At 44.1% G+C, this 12111-nt stretch overlaps 1 protein-coding gene and 1 long non-coding RNA gene across 5 annotated transcripts in view; one reads left to right on the top strand and one right to left on the bottom strand.

The window, feature by feature from the left end:
* Prorp (protein only RNase P catalytic subunit) overlaps nt 1-12111 on the bottom strand; it is a 100734-nt gene that overhangs the window by 30059 nt on the left and 58564 nt on the right. The window lies entirely within an intron of this gene.
* Nucleotides 5006-10372, top strand: LOC131924511 (uncharacterized). The gene is made up of 3 exons (XR_009382923.1): nt 5006-5146; nt 9943-10089; nt 10224-10372. It is a non-coding gene; the product is annotated as an uncharacterized LOC131924511 (long non-coding RNA).

Here is a 12111-nt window from a genome sequence, read left to right as displayed (position 1 = left end):
AGAAAAACACACAGGCAACTTTACACAGGCTTTGTTCATGTGTGTAATCATCTACTTCCCAGTTATTGCCCTGCGAAGAGAAAATGTGCATGTAATGTGATTTCTGAAAAGAAAAAGAAAAAAATGGGGGTTTGGGAGTTGTGTTGGTTAGTCTTTGTCAGCTTGACACAGGCTGGAGGCATCTGAGAAGAGGAACTTCAACTGAGGAAAAGCCTCTATCAGACTGCTCTGTAGGCAAGCCTGCGGAGCACTTTCTTGATGGATGATTACTTGAAAGGGCCCAGACCACTGTGGGCAGTACCACCTGGGCAGGTGGTCTTGGGAGTGCAGGAGAGCAAACTGAACAGGCCATGCGGCGGGACAAGCCATTAAGCAGCATTCCTCAATGGTTTCTGCTCCAGCTCCCGCCTCCAGGTTCTTGCCTTGGCTTCTCTCAGTGGACTGTGACCCAGGATATGTAAGCCAAATAAACCCTTTCCTCCATAATGCTTTTAGTCGTGGTCTTTATTACAACGACTAGACAGGTCAGATAATAGTGAAGAAAATGGAATGGAGATAGGACTGAAGAAGAAACTTTGTGTTTAAGATATCCAGAGGGTCCAGAAAAATTAACCAAGAGAGAATAGTTCAAATGAATCGTACTCCCACGAGACCCAGCTGCTAACCATCCTCAAGCTGCACATGAACTTGAATTCTCTATACAAGTACTGCCATCTATAGGATATGTAGGAATTAGGGCACTAGGGTTCAGTGTAGGAGAAAGTAAAATAAAAAGCCTAGCATACTATAGCCTAGAGTCCTCCTGCCCATTTACTAGTTTATCTTAATTTTATTTATTTATTTTTTTTTAATTTATTTTTTTTTTTGGTTTTTCGAGACAGGGTTTCTCTGTGTAGCTTTGCGCCTTTCCTGGAACTCATTTGGTAGCCCAAGCTGGCCTCGAACTCACAGAGATCCGCCTGCCTCTGCCTCCCTGTTGTTTTTTTTTTAAAGGGGGGGAGTGCCTTACTATATGGTCAGGACTCCTGATCCTCCTGCCTTAGCCTTTCACACTCTTTTAAAATATCTATATTTAGAGGCTAGCCTGGGCTACATTGTGAGACTGCCTCAAAAACCAACCCAAACCAACTCCCTCCCATAATTCCTGCACATGGGAGGCAGAGGCAGCAAGACTCCTGTAATTCTGAGGCCAGCCTGGCCTATCATCGTGAGTTGCAGGCCAACTAGGATTACACACCAAGACCCTGCTTCTAAAGACAAACAAAAACCCCGAAGTCAAAATCCAAACAAAGGTATTCAAGGTTACACTGTATGCTGCTAACTCCCTCGGCAAGGAAAGGCAGTGATATGGAGCAGACGGGTTACTATGGGTAAAAAGAATTACTTCAAAGCTAACACTGAGGATCTTACATTTCTTTCTTTCTTTTTCTTTTCTTTTCTTTTTTTGGTTTTTTTGAGACAGGGTTTCTCTGCGTAGTTTTGGTGGCTGTCCTGGATCTCGCTCTGAAGACCAGGCCTCAAACTCACAGAGATTTGTCTGCCTCTGTCTTCTGGGTGCTGGGGTTAAAGGTATGCATCACTCTGTTTATTTTGTTCTAAGATAAATCAGGACTGTGCCAGGAGATGAGAATGGGAGAAATGTAAAGGGCTCCATTCTGGGGACTCCTCCTGTTCAGGAGAGAGGATGAAGAGGAGGAAGAACATTAAAAGCTAACAGACAGGCTCAGCCTACAGGTGCGTACTGGAGGGACCTGAATGATGGCATCCCAGGTCACTGAGACAGCCACACTACCAAGAAGACATTGTACCAATGTGTTAAGTTGTTCTACACTGTTTTTAACATAGGTAAGAGGGATCCATTACAATTCCTTCTTAGAACTAGAGAGAAGAGCCGAGCGCAGCTCAAGCCTATAATCCCAACACTAACGAGACTGAGGCAGGAGGATTGCCAAACATTCCACAGGGCTGTGTAGTGAAGTCTATTTCAGAAAAATAAAAATAAAACCAAAACAAACCCCATACTAACAAAATAAATAAAAAGAAAATAGAGATTTGTTCATGATGATTAAATAAATTATTGTTTATAAATCACTTTACATACAGTAAACTGTACATGAGTGCTTGTTAAGTGAGATCTATTCTCCATAGTTCAAGTGTTTATTTAAGGAAAATTTTTTCTGGGCTGTTGGCTCACATCTATATTCTCAGAACCCAATAGGTCAAGGCTTGCTGACAGTTCATGAACAGTCTGAGCTAAGATTGAGTGTCCATCTTGAAAAATCAAACAAAATTGACTCCAAGTACTGCAAAGGTCTCTGGGTACACAGTGTGACAACAATATGTGGCATTTATGCTTCATAAGGAGCTCCTTCGGGACTCCGCCACACGATTTCTAACTCCACCTCTACCATGCTAGCTGCGATCCCTGTGTGGGGGAATAGTCTGCTTGCCTAGGTTCTGGAAGTGCTCATTTCCTCCAAATTTGCCATGCCTTTGCGGCAATGAGTGGGAAGAGCTGTATAACAGTAAGCACCGAGGAGGGAGAGGCTGACGTCTCTTCAAACCATCTAAAAAAGAGCAGCGCTCCCACACGGAGACACTAGTATGCCTCAATAATAAACCTGGTGAAGTCTTCCAATAACGTATCCACACAGGCCACTGGCCTCATTCCTAATCATCTCTAGAACAGACTTAACAAGGAAAGCGTACTTGGGAAGTCTAAAAAAGAGGCAAATGTCTCCGAAACTCATGAACTGGAAAGCGATCTCTAGTCTAATGATACGGCTCTGGTCAGGGCACAGTGAAGATTTCCTAACCCAGATTACAGGACAGATAGAGACACACAGAGAACACTGTAGTGAAAGGAAACAGCCCCTCTCCCAGCACCACGGAGGGGTTTCGTTCCGGTAAAAGCTGAGCACCTGGTAAACTGATACCATATCGACAATTTCATTTCTCAGAAAGCAGATCAAACAACAAAGAGAATGTCTAGTCAGGACGACCATGACTGAGGGGAGGAAACTGAGGTGATGTGGAAGAGGCGTGTTTGCTGGCTTGGCCTTTGTAACAGTGAAGGCCGGGACTTTGGTAAAGGAGAGTCCTAGACCTAAGAGGCTGAGTTTCACAGAACTCCAAGACAGGATGTGTATAATCTGGCTTTACTTTAAAATTCTGTACACTACTACACTCACTTACTTCTGTGCATATGTACGTATGGCGCGGGGGAGGTCATTCATGTCACGGTGTGCATGTGGAGGTCAGAGAACTCTGGGGAGTCAGTTCTCTCCTTCCACCATGTGGGACCTGGGGCTAGAACCCAGGTCAGCAGGCTTGGCAGCAAATGCCTTTACCTGCTGAGCCATCTTGCTAGCCTGGGAGATGAGTGTAATTTGTAATCCCAAGAAACACAAAACAGATGGAAAGCAAAGCATTCAAAATAAAATTAGAGGGCTGGAGAGATGGCTCAGCAGTTAAGAAATGCAAACGACATGACACACACACACACACACACACACACACACACACACATCATGGAATCTTTGAAAAGAGAGAGTGGAAGCTAGGAGATGCACATAGACGGCTGCAATGTTTAAAGAAGAGAGAAATAGGGATCTGGAGAACTAGAACACCAGTTCAGACCACAGAAGGTGAGGGAGCAGTGATCCCATCAAGAGTATGCCACAGACATAGTCCCTGGTCACAATAGGACCCCAACACTGGAACTTCATGTACTACACACACATCTGCTGACAGAGCTCGCTCTACTCAGTTACAGAAATGTCTCTAACATTTCGTCTTTATTTTTCAACAGGGCCTGGGTCCTACCTCAGTCCCCTGTGCTGGATTATAGGCATGCATCATCATGCCTGGCTCATATCTGTGTCTTCATATACTCATCTTCAGCGTGACAGCCTCAAGAGAGGAAGGTCAAGAAATGGTCAAGGATGGATCTTGTATGTGGTTGCTGGTTGTACAGTTAAGGGCAGGACCACATTTAAAGTAGCACCAAAAAACTCACTATTCAGCACAACTAGAATATTAACTAATGCTGAGTTATGTTTTTAAAGCTTTATTTATTTTTATTGTATGTGTATGAGTGTTTGCCTGAATACATGTATGTGCATGTCTCATGCCCTCAGAGACCACTAGATCCCCTAGAAATGGAGTTACAGTTGGTTGTCAGCTGCCATGTAGGTGTTGGGAACTGAAATCAGTTCCTCTGCAAAAGCAGTATGCTCTTAACCATTGAGCCATCTCTCCAGTCCCTCCTAGAGCATCTTAAACTGATCAAAATACTGATTACAGATTGTTTATCCCTTCCTCAGATCAAATATTAGATGACAGGGATTCTGGGATATTTATCCCTGCACCACTAACACAGTGTCTAGCATATATTAGGTCCTCAATAAATATCTGCGGAATAGATAATATGGAAACTCCGTCAGAGAGGAATAACTGAAATCTAAGTGTTTATAATTAAAAAAAAAAAAAAAAAAGCCGATTCAGGGAAATAACCAAAAGCTGTCCTCATCTGTCTGGATGGTTCCTGTGTGGGAGAAGACCAGCACTACAGTTGCTCAGTCTCTCTTTCCTGCTCCCAGCCCTCCTGGAGGAGATTCACTCCGTGTCTATCAACAGCACGGTGGTTAACGATAACATGAAATGGCCCCCTTCAAGCTGGGAAACATGAAGTAGGCAAGGACACCAGGCAATCAGTGATCCTGAGGGACAGGAGTATTTTTCCCAATAGTGTGGCGGTTTCTGTGTTGGAAAGCATCTCATTCCTCCTAGAAAGCTGTTATCAGAAAGATGGAGAATTAGCAGAGGTGCTATTCTCCTCAACATGACAATTACGATACCAGTTCTGGCAGAACATAAGGAAGAACTGTTGTCTCTGAGAGTTGTTCATACACAGAATGTGAACATATGTCAAATGACATCCCATGATTCCAAACTCCTCAACTCTGTCAGAGGTGTTTCAATGTGAACCCGGAGAAAAGTGGAGTGAGATGGGGCAGGTGGGAGGTAAATGGTCTCAAAAGATGCCCGTGGCACAATGCCCGGAACCGTGAGCCGAGCTGACCCGGGAGAAGATACACCAGGTTAAGGAGATCCTAGCTGAGATTCTCCTGGACTAGCTGAGCAGGTACTGTGCCGAGCGACATCCTACGAGATGCATAGAGAGACAAAACACAGGGGAAGGCAAAGGAGGAGGCAGAAGAATTTCAGCAGGTGGATTTTAAGAGTGTCTAAGTCTAAGAGTCTCTTTTCTAGTCACTTCCTGCCTGGTAGAAAAACAAAACGCAGACAAATAATAAATCAGAGTCCATGTGAAAAGCTCCCACTTAGGAAAGTTTTTCTGTACCATTTCCAGAAACTGACGCCTTTACTTTCGAGGCAACTGAGATGTGTTTTGATGTAAGCAGTAAGCAGGCTGTCTTAGTTTGGTTTCTATTGCCGTGATAAAACACCATGACCAATGGCAACTTGGGGGAGGAAAAGGTTTGTTTGGCTTAACCATCAGATGGCAGTCCATCATGAAGGGAGTCAGGGCAGGGCTCGAGGCAGGAACGTGAAGCAGGACTGAAGCAGAGGTCATGGGAGAATCTATGTGGCTTGCTCAGCTTCTTCTTTTAATATGATTATGACCGCCTGCCTTGGTGGCCCCACCCACAGTGGGCTGGGCCCTCCCACATCAAGCATCAGGTCTTGCCCACAGGCCAATCTGGAGTGGGCATCTTCTCAACCGCAGTTCCGTCTTCCCAGATGTCCCTAGCTTGTGTCAAACTGACAAAGCTAACAGGCACACAGGTACACAGCAATTTCCTAGTAAGTTAACCAGTGATGTTATAGAGTTCTCAGTGTGAGGAACAGATATCCACAGACTAAAGAATAAAGTTACTCTACTCATGCCATAGTTTAAAAAGGAACACAAGCTGGGTAGTGATGGCACACACCTTTAATCCCAGCACTTGGGAGGCAGAGGCAGGCAGATCTCTGAGTTTGAGGCCAGCCTGGTCTACAGAGCAAGTTCTAGGACAGCCAGGACTACACACAGAAACCCTATCTTGAAAAAAAAAAACCAAAACCAACCAACAAACAAATGAACACAATCAGATAAAAGAAATTCAGTGTAAAACTATAAATTTTTTTCGGGAAAGAAGAGGCAGAAATCTTCAAGAAGGTAAAGAGAGGGGCAGCTGGCAAGACGGCTCCTCAGGTAGAGGCACCTGCCACCAAGCCTGACAAGCTGATCACTCCCCAGGACCCACATGGTGGAAGGAAAGAACTGACCCCTGAAAGCTGTCCTAACAGACACACACGTACACATACAACCAATAAATAAATGTAATAAAAATTTTTTAAAGAAAATAACGATAGCTACAGAATGGGAGGAAGGTTTGGCAAATCATTTCTCTATCTGATAAGGACCTAGTAGCCAAAATATATTTGAGAAAACTTCCCAACTTGTTGTAAAACAAAATTAATCAAATTTTAAGTAGGCTAGTAAAAATAGTATTTCTCCAAGAAATGTATACAAATGGCTAATAAGCACATTAAAAGATGATCAACATCGCTAAATATCAGGGAAGTACAAAGCAAAATCACTTGAAATGACCGTGAGGAAACTGCAAGCAGATCATAGGCTGTGTTGGTAATGACACGAGAGATTCGAACCTCATACTTTCAGTGGGATGTAAAATGCTGCAGCCCTTTGAAAAACAGTCAGTTCCCCCAAAAGGTTAGAGTTATACACCTGAGCAATTCTACACTCAGGTAGACACCCAAGAGAAAACACACACACAAAACGCACACAAGCCGGGTGTGAGGGTTCATTTGGGAGCTGGAGGCAGGAAGAGGACAAGCTGAAGACCATCAAGACTGTCCTAAACTCCCTGACTCTGCTCCCCATTAAAAACCCATGACAGGCTGGAGAGACGGCTCAGCCAACAAAAGCACTGGCTCCCTGCTGTGGGATGGTCTGTATGTCAAATGTGTTGCTCTGATTGGTCAATAAATAAATCACTGATTGGCCATTGGCTAGGCAGGAAGTGTAGGCGGGGCAAGGAGGAGAATAAAGCTGGGAAGTGGAAGGCTGAGTCAGAGAGACACTGCCAGCCGCCACGATGACAAACAGCATGTGAAGATGCCGGTAAGCCACGAGCCATGTGGCAAGGTATAGATTTATAGAAATGGATTAATTTAAGTTGTAAGAACAGTTAGCAAGAAGCCTGCCACGGCCATACAGTTTGTAACCAATATAAGTCTCTGTGTTTCCTTGGTCGGGTCTGAGCGGCTGTGGGACTGGAAGGTAAGAGAGATTTGCTCTGACTGTGGGCCAGGCAGGAAAACTCTAGCTACAGCTCCCCCCCCCCCCACACCCCTTATTTTTTGGCACACAGAAATGTGTATGCGCACGTAAGTGGAGGGCAAGGTGGTCATCTGATTGTCTGAGGAGCGCTCTGACATGCAGGACCTGCCTTCCTCACTCATACACAGCAACTGAACACAGGTTTCATACAACGCCAAGAGAGTTCAGAGGTTGAGTCATGGCATTGGATGGCTCTATTGCTTTTGGTCTCACGTATATCCACGCTGGCCTTAACCATGTGGCAGAGGATGACTTTGAACTTCTGCACCTTCTGCCTCCACCTCCAGTGCCGGGATTCCAAGCTCTCACTACCAAACCCAGTTTATGTGCAGCTCTGTGCGTGTTTGGCCAGCATAGAGCCATTCCCCAGGCCCATGTCATCACTTTAATATTTTAAAAACCAGGAACAGTCCAAACATGACCAGTAGTTATTACTCATTCAGAATGGTTTCCAAAATATTTAATTCTGTAGAAAAGAAAACCAAAACCAAAATCAAGCTGTATGTCTAGGTCCAGAGTGTCTCAAACCAATGGAAAGAAAGAGAAGCGTGGAAAGCCCTGCGGAGTGCATTCTGTGGACGCCATCTCAAAGGGGAAAGGAAGTGAACCAGGAGTGGTGGTGTACGCCTATAGGTACACTCGTGTCCTATAGCCAACAAACACATCCATGTGTGGGTGTGCGTCTGCACAGAGAACATGTGGCAGTTAGGTGACAACTTGCATGAGTGGTGATCTCTTCCCCTTGTGGGTTCCATGTGTCAAACTCAGGTCACAGCCTTGGTGACAAGTGCCTTAACCACTCAGCCATCTTGTTAGCCCCCAAAACCTATTTATTAAGCCAGGCATGATGGTACATGTCTGTCATCTCAACACACTGGAGGCAGAGCAGGAGGGTTTGAGTTGGAGGACATCCTGGTTAAATAGTAAGTTCTAGGTTATCCTGGGTTACCTAGCAAGCAAAGTCTCAGAAAAGCAAAGCATACGCACCATAAATATGCATGTGTGAGAATGTATGCATGCATACATGTATTTAACATTCGAAGTCTGTTAGCTGCACCCTGTAGTGGTACTGAACTTATTGATTCTTATCTCTATGGCTAATACTAAAACTATACTCGTGATAAAGCATGATAAGGACTAGTGTTTAAAGATACTACAGAATGTGGGTGTGTGTATACAGGTGTGGAGGATGACCTGGCTTATGTCTACAGCCTGGCATCCTTACACAAAGTAATTCACAGAAACCAGGATTTAATGACAAGTAAAATAATAAAGAGCCAGATATTAGGGGATGCTTTCACTACAATCACATGTCACAGTGATGACCAGGTAACAGACAATGAAATAAAATAGCTAAAATAAAATACCAGAAAGTCATTGAGAGTTAGGTACACTCACGCTCTATAGCCAGGGGACTGCTGTGTTGAGTTAGGTACACTCATGTTTTATAACCAGGGGACTGCTGTGTTGAGTTAGGTACACTCGTGTTTTATAACCAGGGGACTGCCGTGTTGAGATAGGTACACTCATGTCCTACAGCCAGGGGACTGCTGTGCTGAGTTAGGTACACTCATGTTTTATAACCAGGGGACTGCTATGTTGAGTTAGGTACACTCGTGTCCTAAGCCAGGGGACTATTGTGTTGAGTTAGGTACACTCGTGTCCTATAGCCAGGGGACTGCCGTTTTGAATTAGGCACACTCATGTCCTACAGCCAGGGGACTGCTGTGGCTTTGGGGTTTTGACCCCTAAGTTATTCTGGTAAGAGATGGAAACTCTTAAGACATTATGTATATTTTGTGGGGTTGTTTTGGTTTATTTGAAGAGAGATTGCTGTTTCCACTTATTCTCCAACCTTAAATTTTGTAAGATTACCTTTATCTCTTTCCTAAACAGATCAGAAGAAAGTTTAAGAGGGTTTCCCTGCAGACTATAAATTGTGCCCAGGAGGGTAGCACCTAGAGAATGAAACATTAAGATTAACCTATGAACTCTCAATAATATGAACCAGACCAACACGACTACACCACCAGGTCACATGCCAACATGGACAAGTAATTCCACACAGTCCCACCCCTGAAGAGCAACAGGTAGTCTGGCTTCTACAGAGGTTACCCAATCCAAGTGTCCACCCTGGACACGGTACACACAAACAAAGCTGAATGAACTCCTATGCCTCCTGTGAACCACCGCTGACACTGACGTTAGTGGTGCTGAATTACCGAGGGAATCCGACCCTTCAGAGCCTCCCGTGCTCACACACATTCTTCCCATGCCTTTCCACAGTTCTCACACAGTCCATTCACTCCAACCTAACAACAGTGTCATGAATGACAAAGAACGCCTCACAGGCCTGCACCGTGACTGCTCACTGAAAAAAATCCCTTTAGTTTCAAGGAGGAATAACATTTTCCCTCAACAATTTATTCCTATTTAATCTTAAGAACGATGTGAATTGTCTAAACTAATGAGTCTTATAGAAAGAGATCACTTGGAAGATAGACCAGAACTGGGTGTGCCTCCAGACTTCCCAGTCTCTAAGCTCGGTCTCTCTCATCTCTCCCTTTCAGAATCCTCGTGTGTGAAACCATGTTTAGAAGGGAGTATGGGTGCTCACAAATGATGCCCGAGCCGATGAGATGAAGAGCCTTGCTTATGAGGGCTTGCTCAGATCATGTTCCAGCTACATCTGCTGATAGAACAAATTAAGAGATCATGTATGCATTTTCCAAACCAACAAACCTTCTGTTTTCCTAACTTTATTTTTCCCTGTCTTATGTTTGTTTTTTTTAACTTCTAAATTTGTTCTATTTTCTGTATTGTGTGATTATAACCATCTTATCTTTTCTAGAACAAAATGAATTGAAATGACCGAAAATACAGAGTATCCTCTTTGGAGAGGGGTGACCTAAAATAGAACCAGATACTCTTCCCAATACTACCCAGAAAAAAAAAATGTGAATTATTGAAAACAAATAAACAAAATAAAAACCAAACAAGTACAGCCTGAAGAACTGAACTGCCTTTAATCTAATGGCTCTAATTATCTGCGCCTGGGAGAGTATATCAGCCTGAACAACAGTGAGAAGTGTGAGACAGTGAATTTAAAAAAAGTACTATTTAAGATACGTGTCGGGCTGGAGAGATGGCTTAGAGGTTAAGAGCACCGACTGCTCTTCCAGAGGTCCTGAGTTCAATTCCCAGCACCCACATGGTGGCTCACAACCATTTGTAATGAGATCTGCCACCCTCTTCTGTGTACATAATAAATAAATAAATCTTAAAAAAAAAAAAAGACACATGTCACACAGAACTAACGGTGACGGAAGCCTTCTCACTGTAAGACTCATTTACATAGCTTTCCACACAGGAAAACACCTACTTCCAACAATGGAATCACTGCATCCCCACAAGAAATTCTTTGTTATTGTTAAAATTGGTGCTATTTCCATAGTGGCCTCTACCTTGACATTCCTAAGGAGGATGTTTTAATATACTGTCATAGAAGCAAGATACACACACTGATGATTCAGTCAGTCCTGCCACACCCTAAATACTTATCACACAGACCCATAAGACGGGAACAGCTCGGCACTATGATTCTGCTAGGAGATAACAAACACAGGAACCTGGCAACAAAACCTGACACCTGAGCGCTTGAGGAACGCACTGGAGAAGTTGGGAAAGAAATTAATGTGAAAACAAACTGAATACAGACACTTTGTCTGACTTCATTCAGCTTTCTACTTAACATCCTGGATGACGTCACTAAATCTCAGCTACCTGACGGCTGGCCTTCATTCACAATAATTCTAAGAGGTGCAGGCACCAGTCACATGACAAAAGAGAACTCACATGTGTCAAGCAAGAGGAGTGGGTGGGGTGGCAGTGACAGAGAGAAGCAGTCAGCCTGGCACTGTTCAGCCCAGGGCGATTTGGCTTCTCTATTACCAGGTCATGAAGGATGAATAGTAAGAAAAATCCCCAAGTACTGTGCCCACTGTGTTCCTCAGTCAAGCCCTGATTATGAGCCAATGATCCTCATCTACTGCCCAGAGTCACTTACCTCGCCCCTGAGGAACCAGATACTTGACTTTTTATCCTTTTCAGTCTTGTGATTTTCCTGAGACAAGGTCTTATTCTGTAGCCCAGGCTGGCCTAGAACTATGATCCTCCTACCCTAGCCTCTTGCTACTATACCCAATTGTTAACTTTTAAAAAATACAGATGTATTTATTTTATGTGTATGAGTATTTCGCTTGCATGTATGTATGTTTACACGAGTGCCTGGTGCCCATGAAGGTCAGAAGAGGGCATCAGATCCCCTGGACCTGGAGTTACAGGTGGCTATGAGCCACCATGTGGGTGCTGGGAACCAAACTCAGGCCCTCTGCAAGAGCAGTAAGTGCTCTTAACTGCTGAGCCATCTCTCCAGCTCCAAGCTGTTAACTACTGCAAATAAGGAGCCATGGATTAGCTTTACTTTCCCAGCACGCCCTGAGTTTATAGATTAAAGAAGCCTGCTGGGAACGGACAGCTCAGCTGTAAAGCATCTGCCGAGGCCTCGGGTTTGTTTGACTCACCAGCACCACAAAGAAAGAAGTCATCGCGCTGGTTAGTTTTATATCAATACAAGCTAGAGTTGTGAGAGGAGGGAACCTCAACTGAAAAATGTCTCCATAAAATCAGGCTGTAGGCAAAACTATAGAGCATTTTCTTAATTAGTGTTTGATCAGGAG

Source organism: Peromyscus eremicus, chromosome 14 (assembly GCF_949786415.1).
Source record: "Peromyscus eremicus chromosome 14, PerEre_H2_v1, whole genome shotgun sequence".
Taxonomy (NCBI): domain Eukaryota; kingdom Metazoa; phylum Chordata; class Mammalia; order Rodentia; family Cricetidae; genus Peromyscus; species Peromyscus eremicus.
This window is presented reverse-complemented; position numbering and strand designations above follow the sequence as displayed.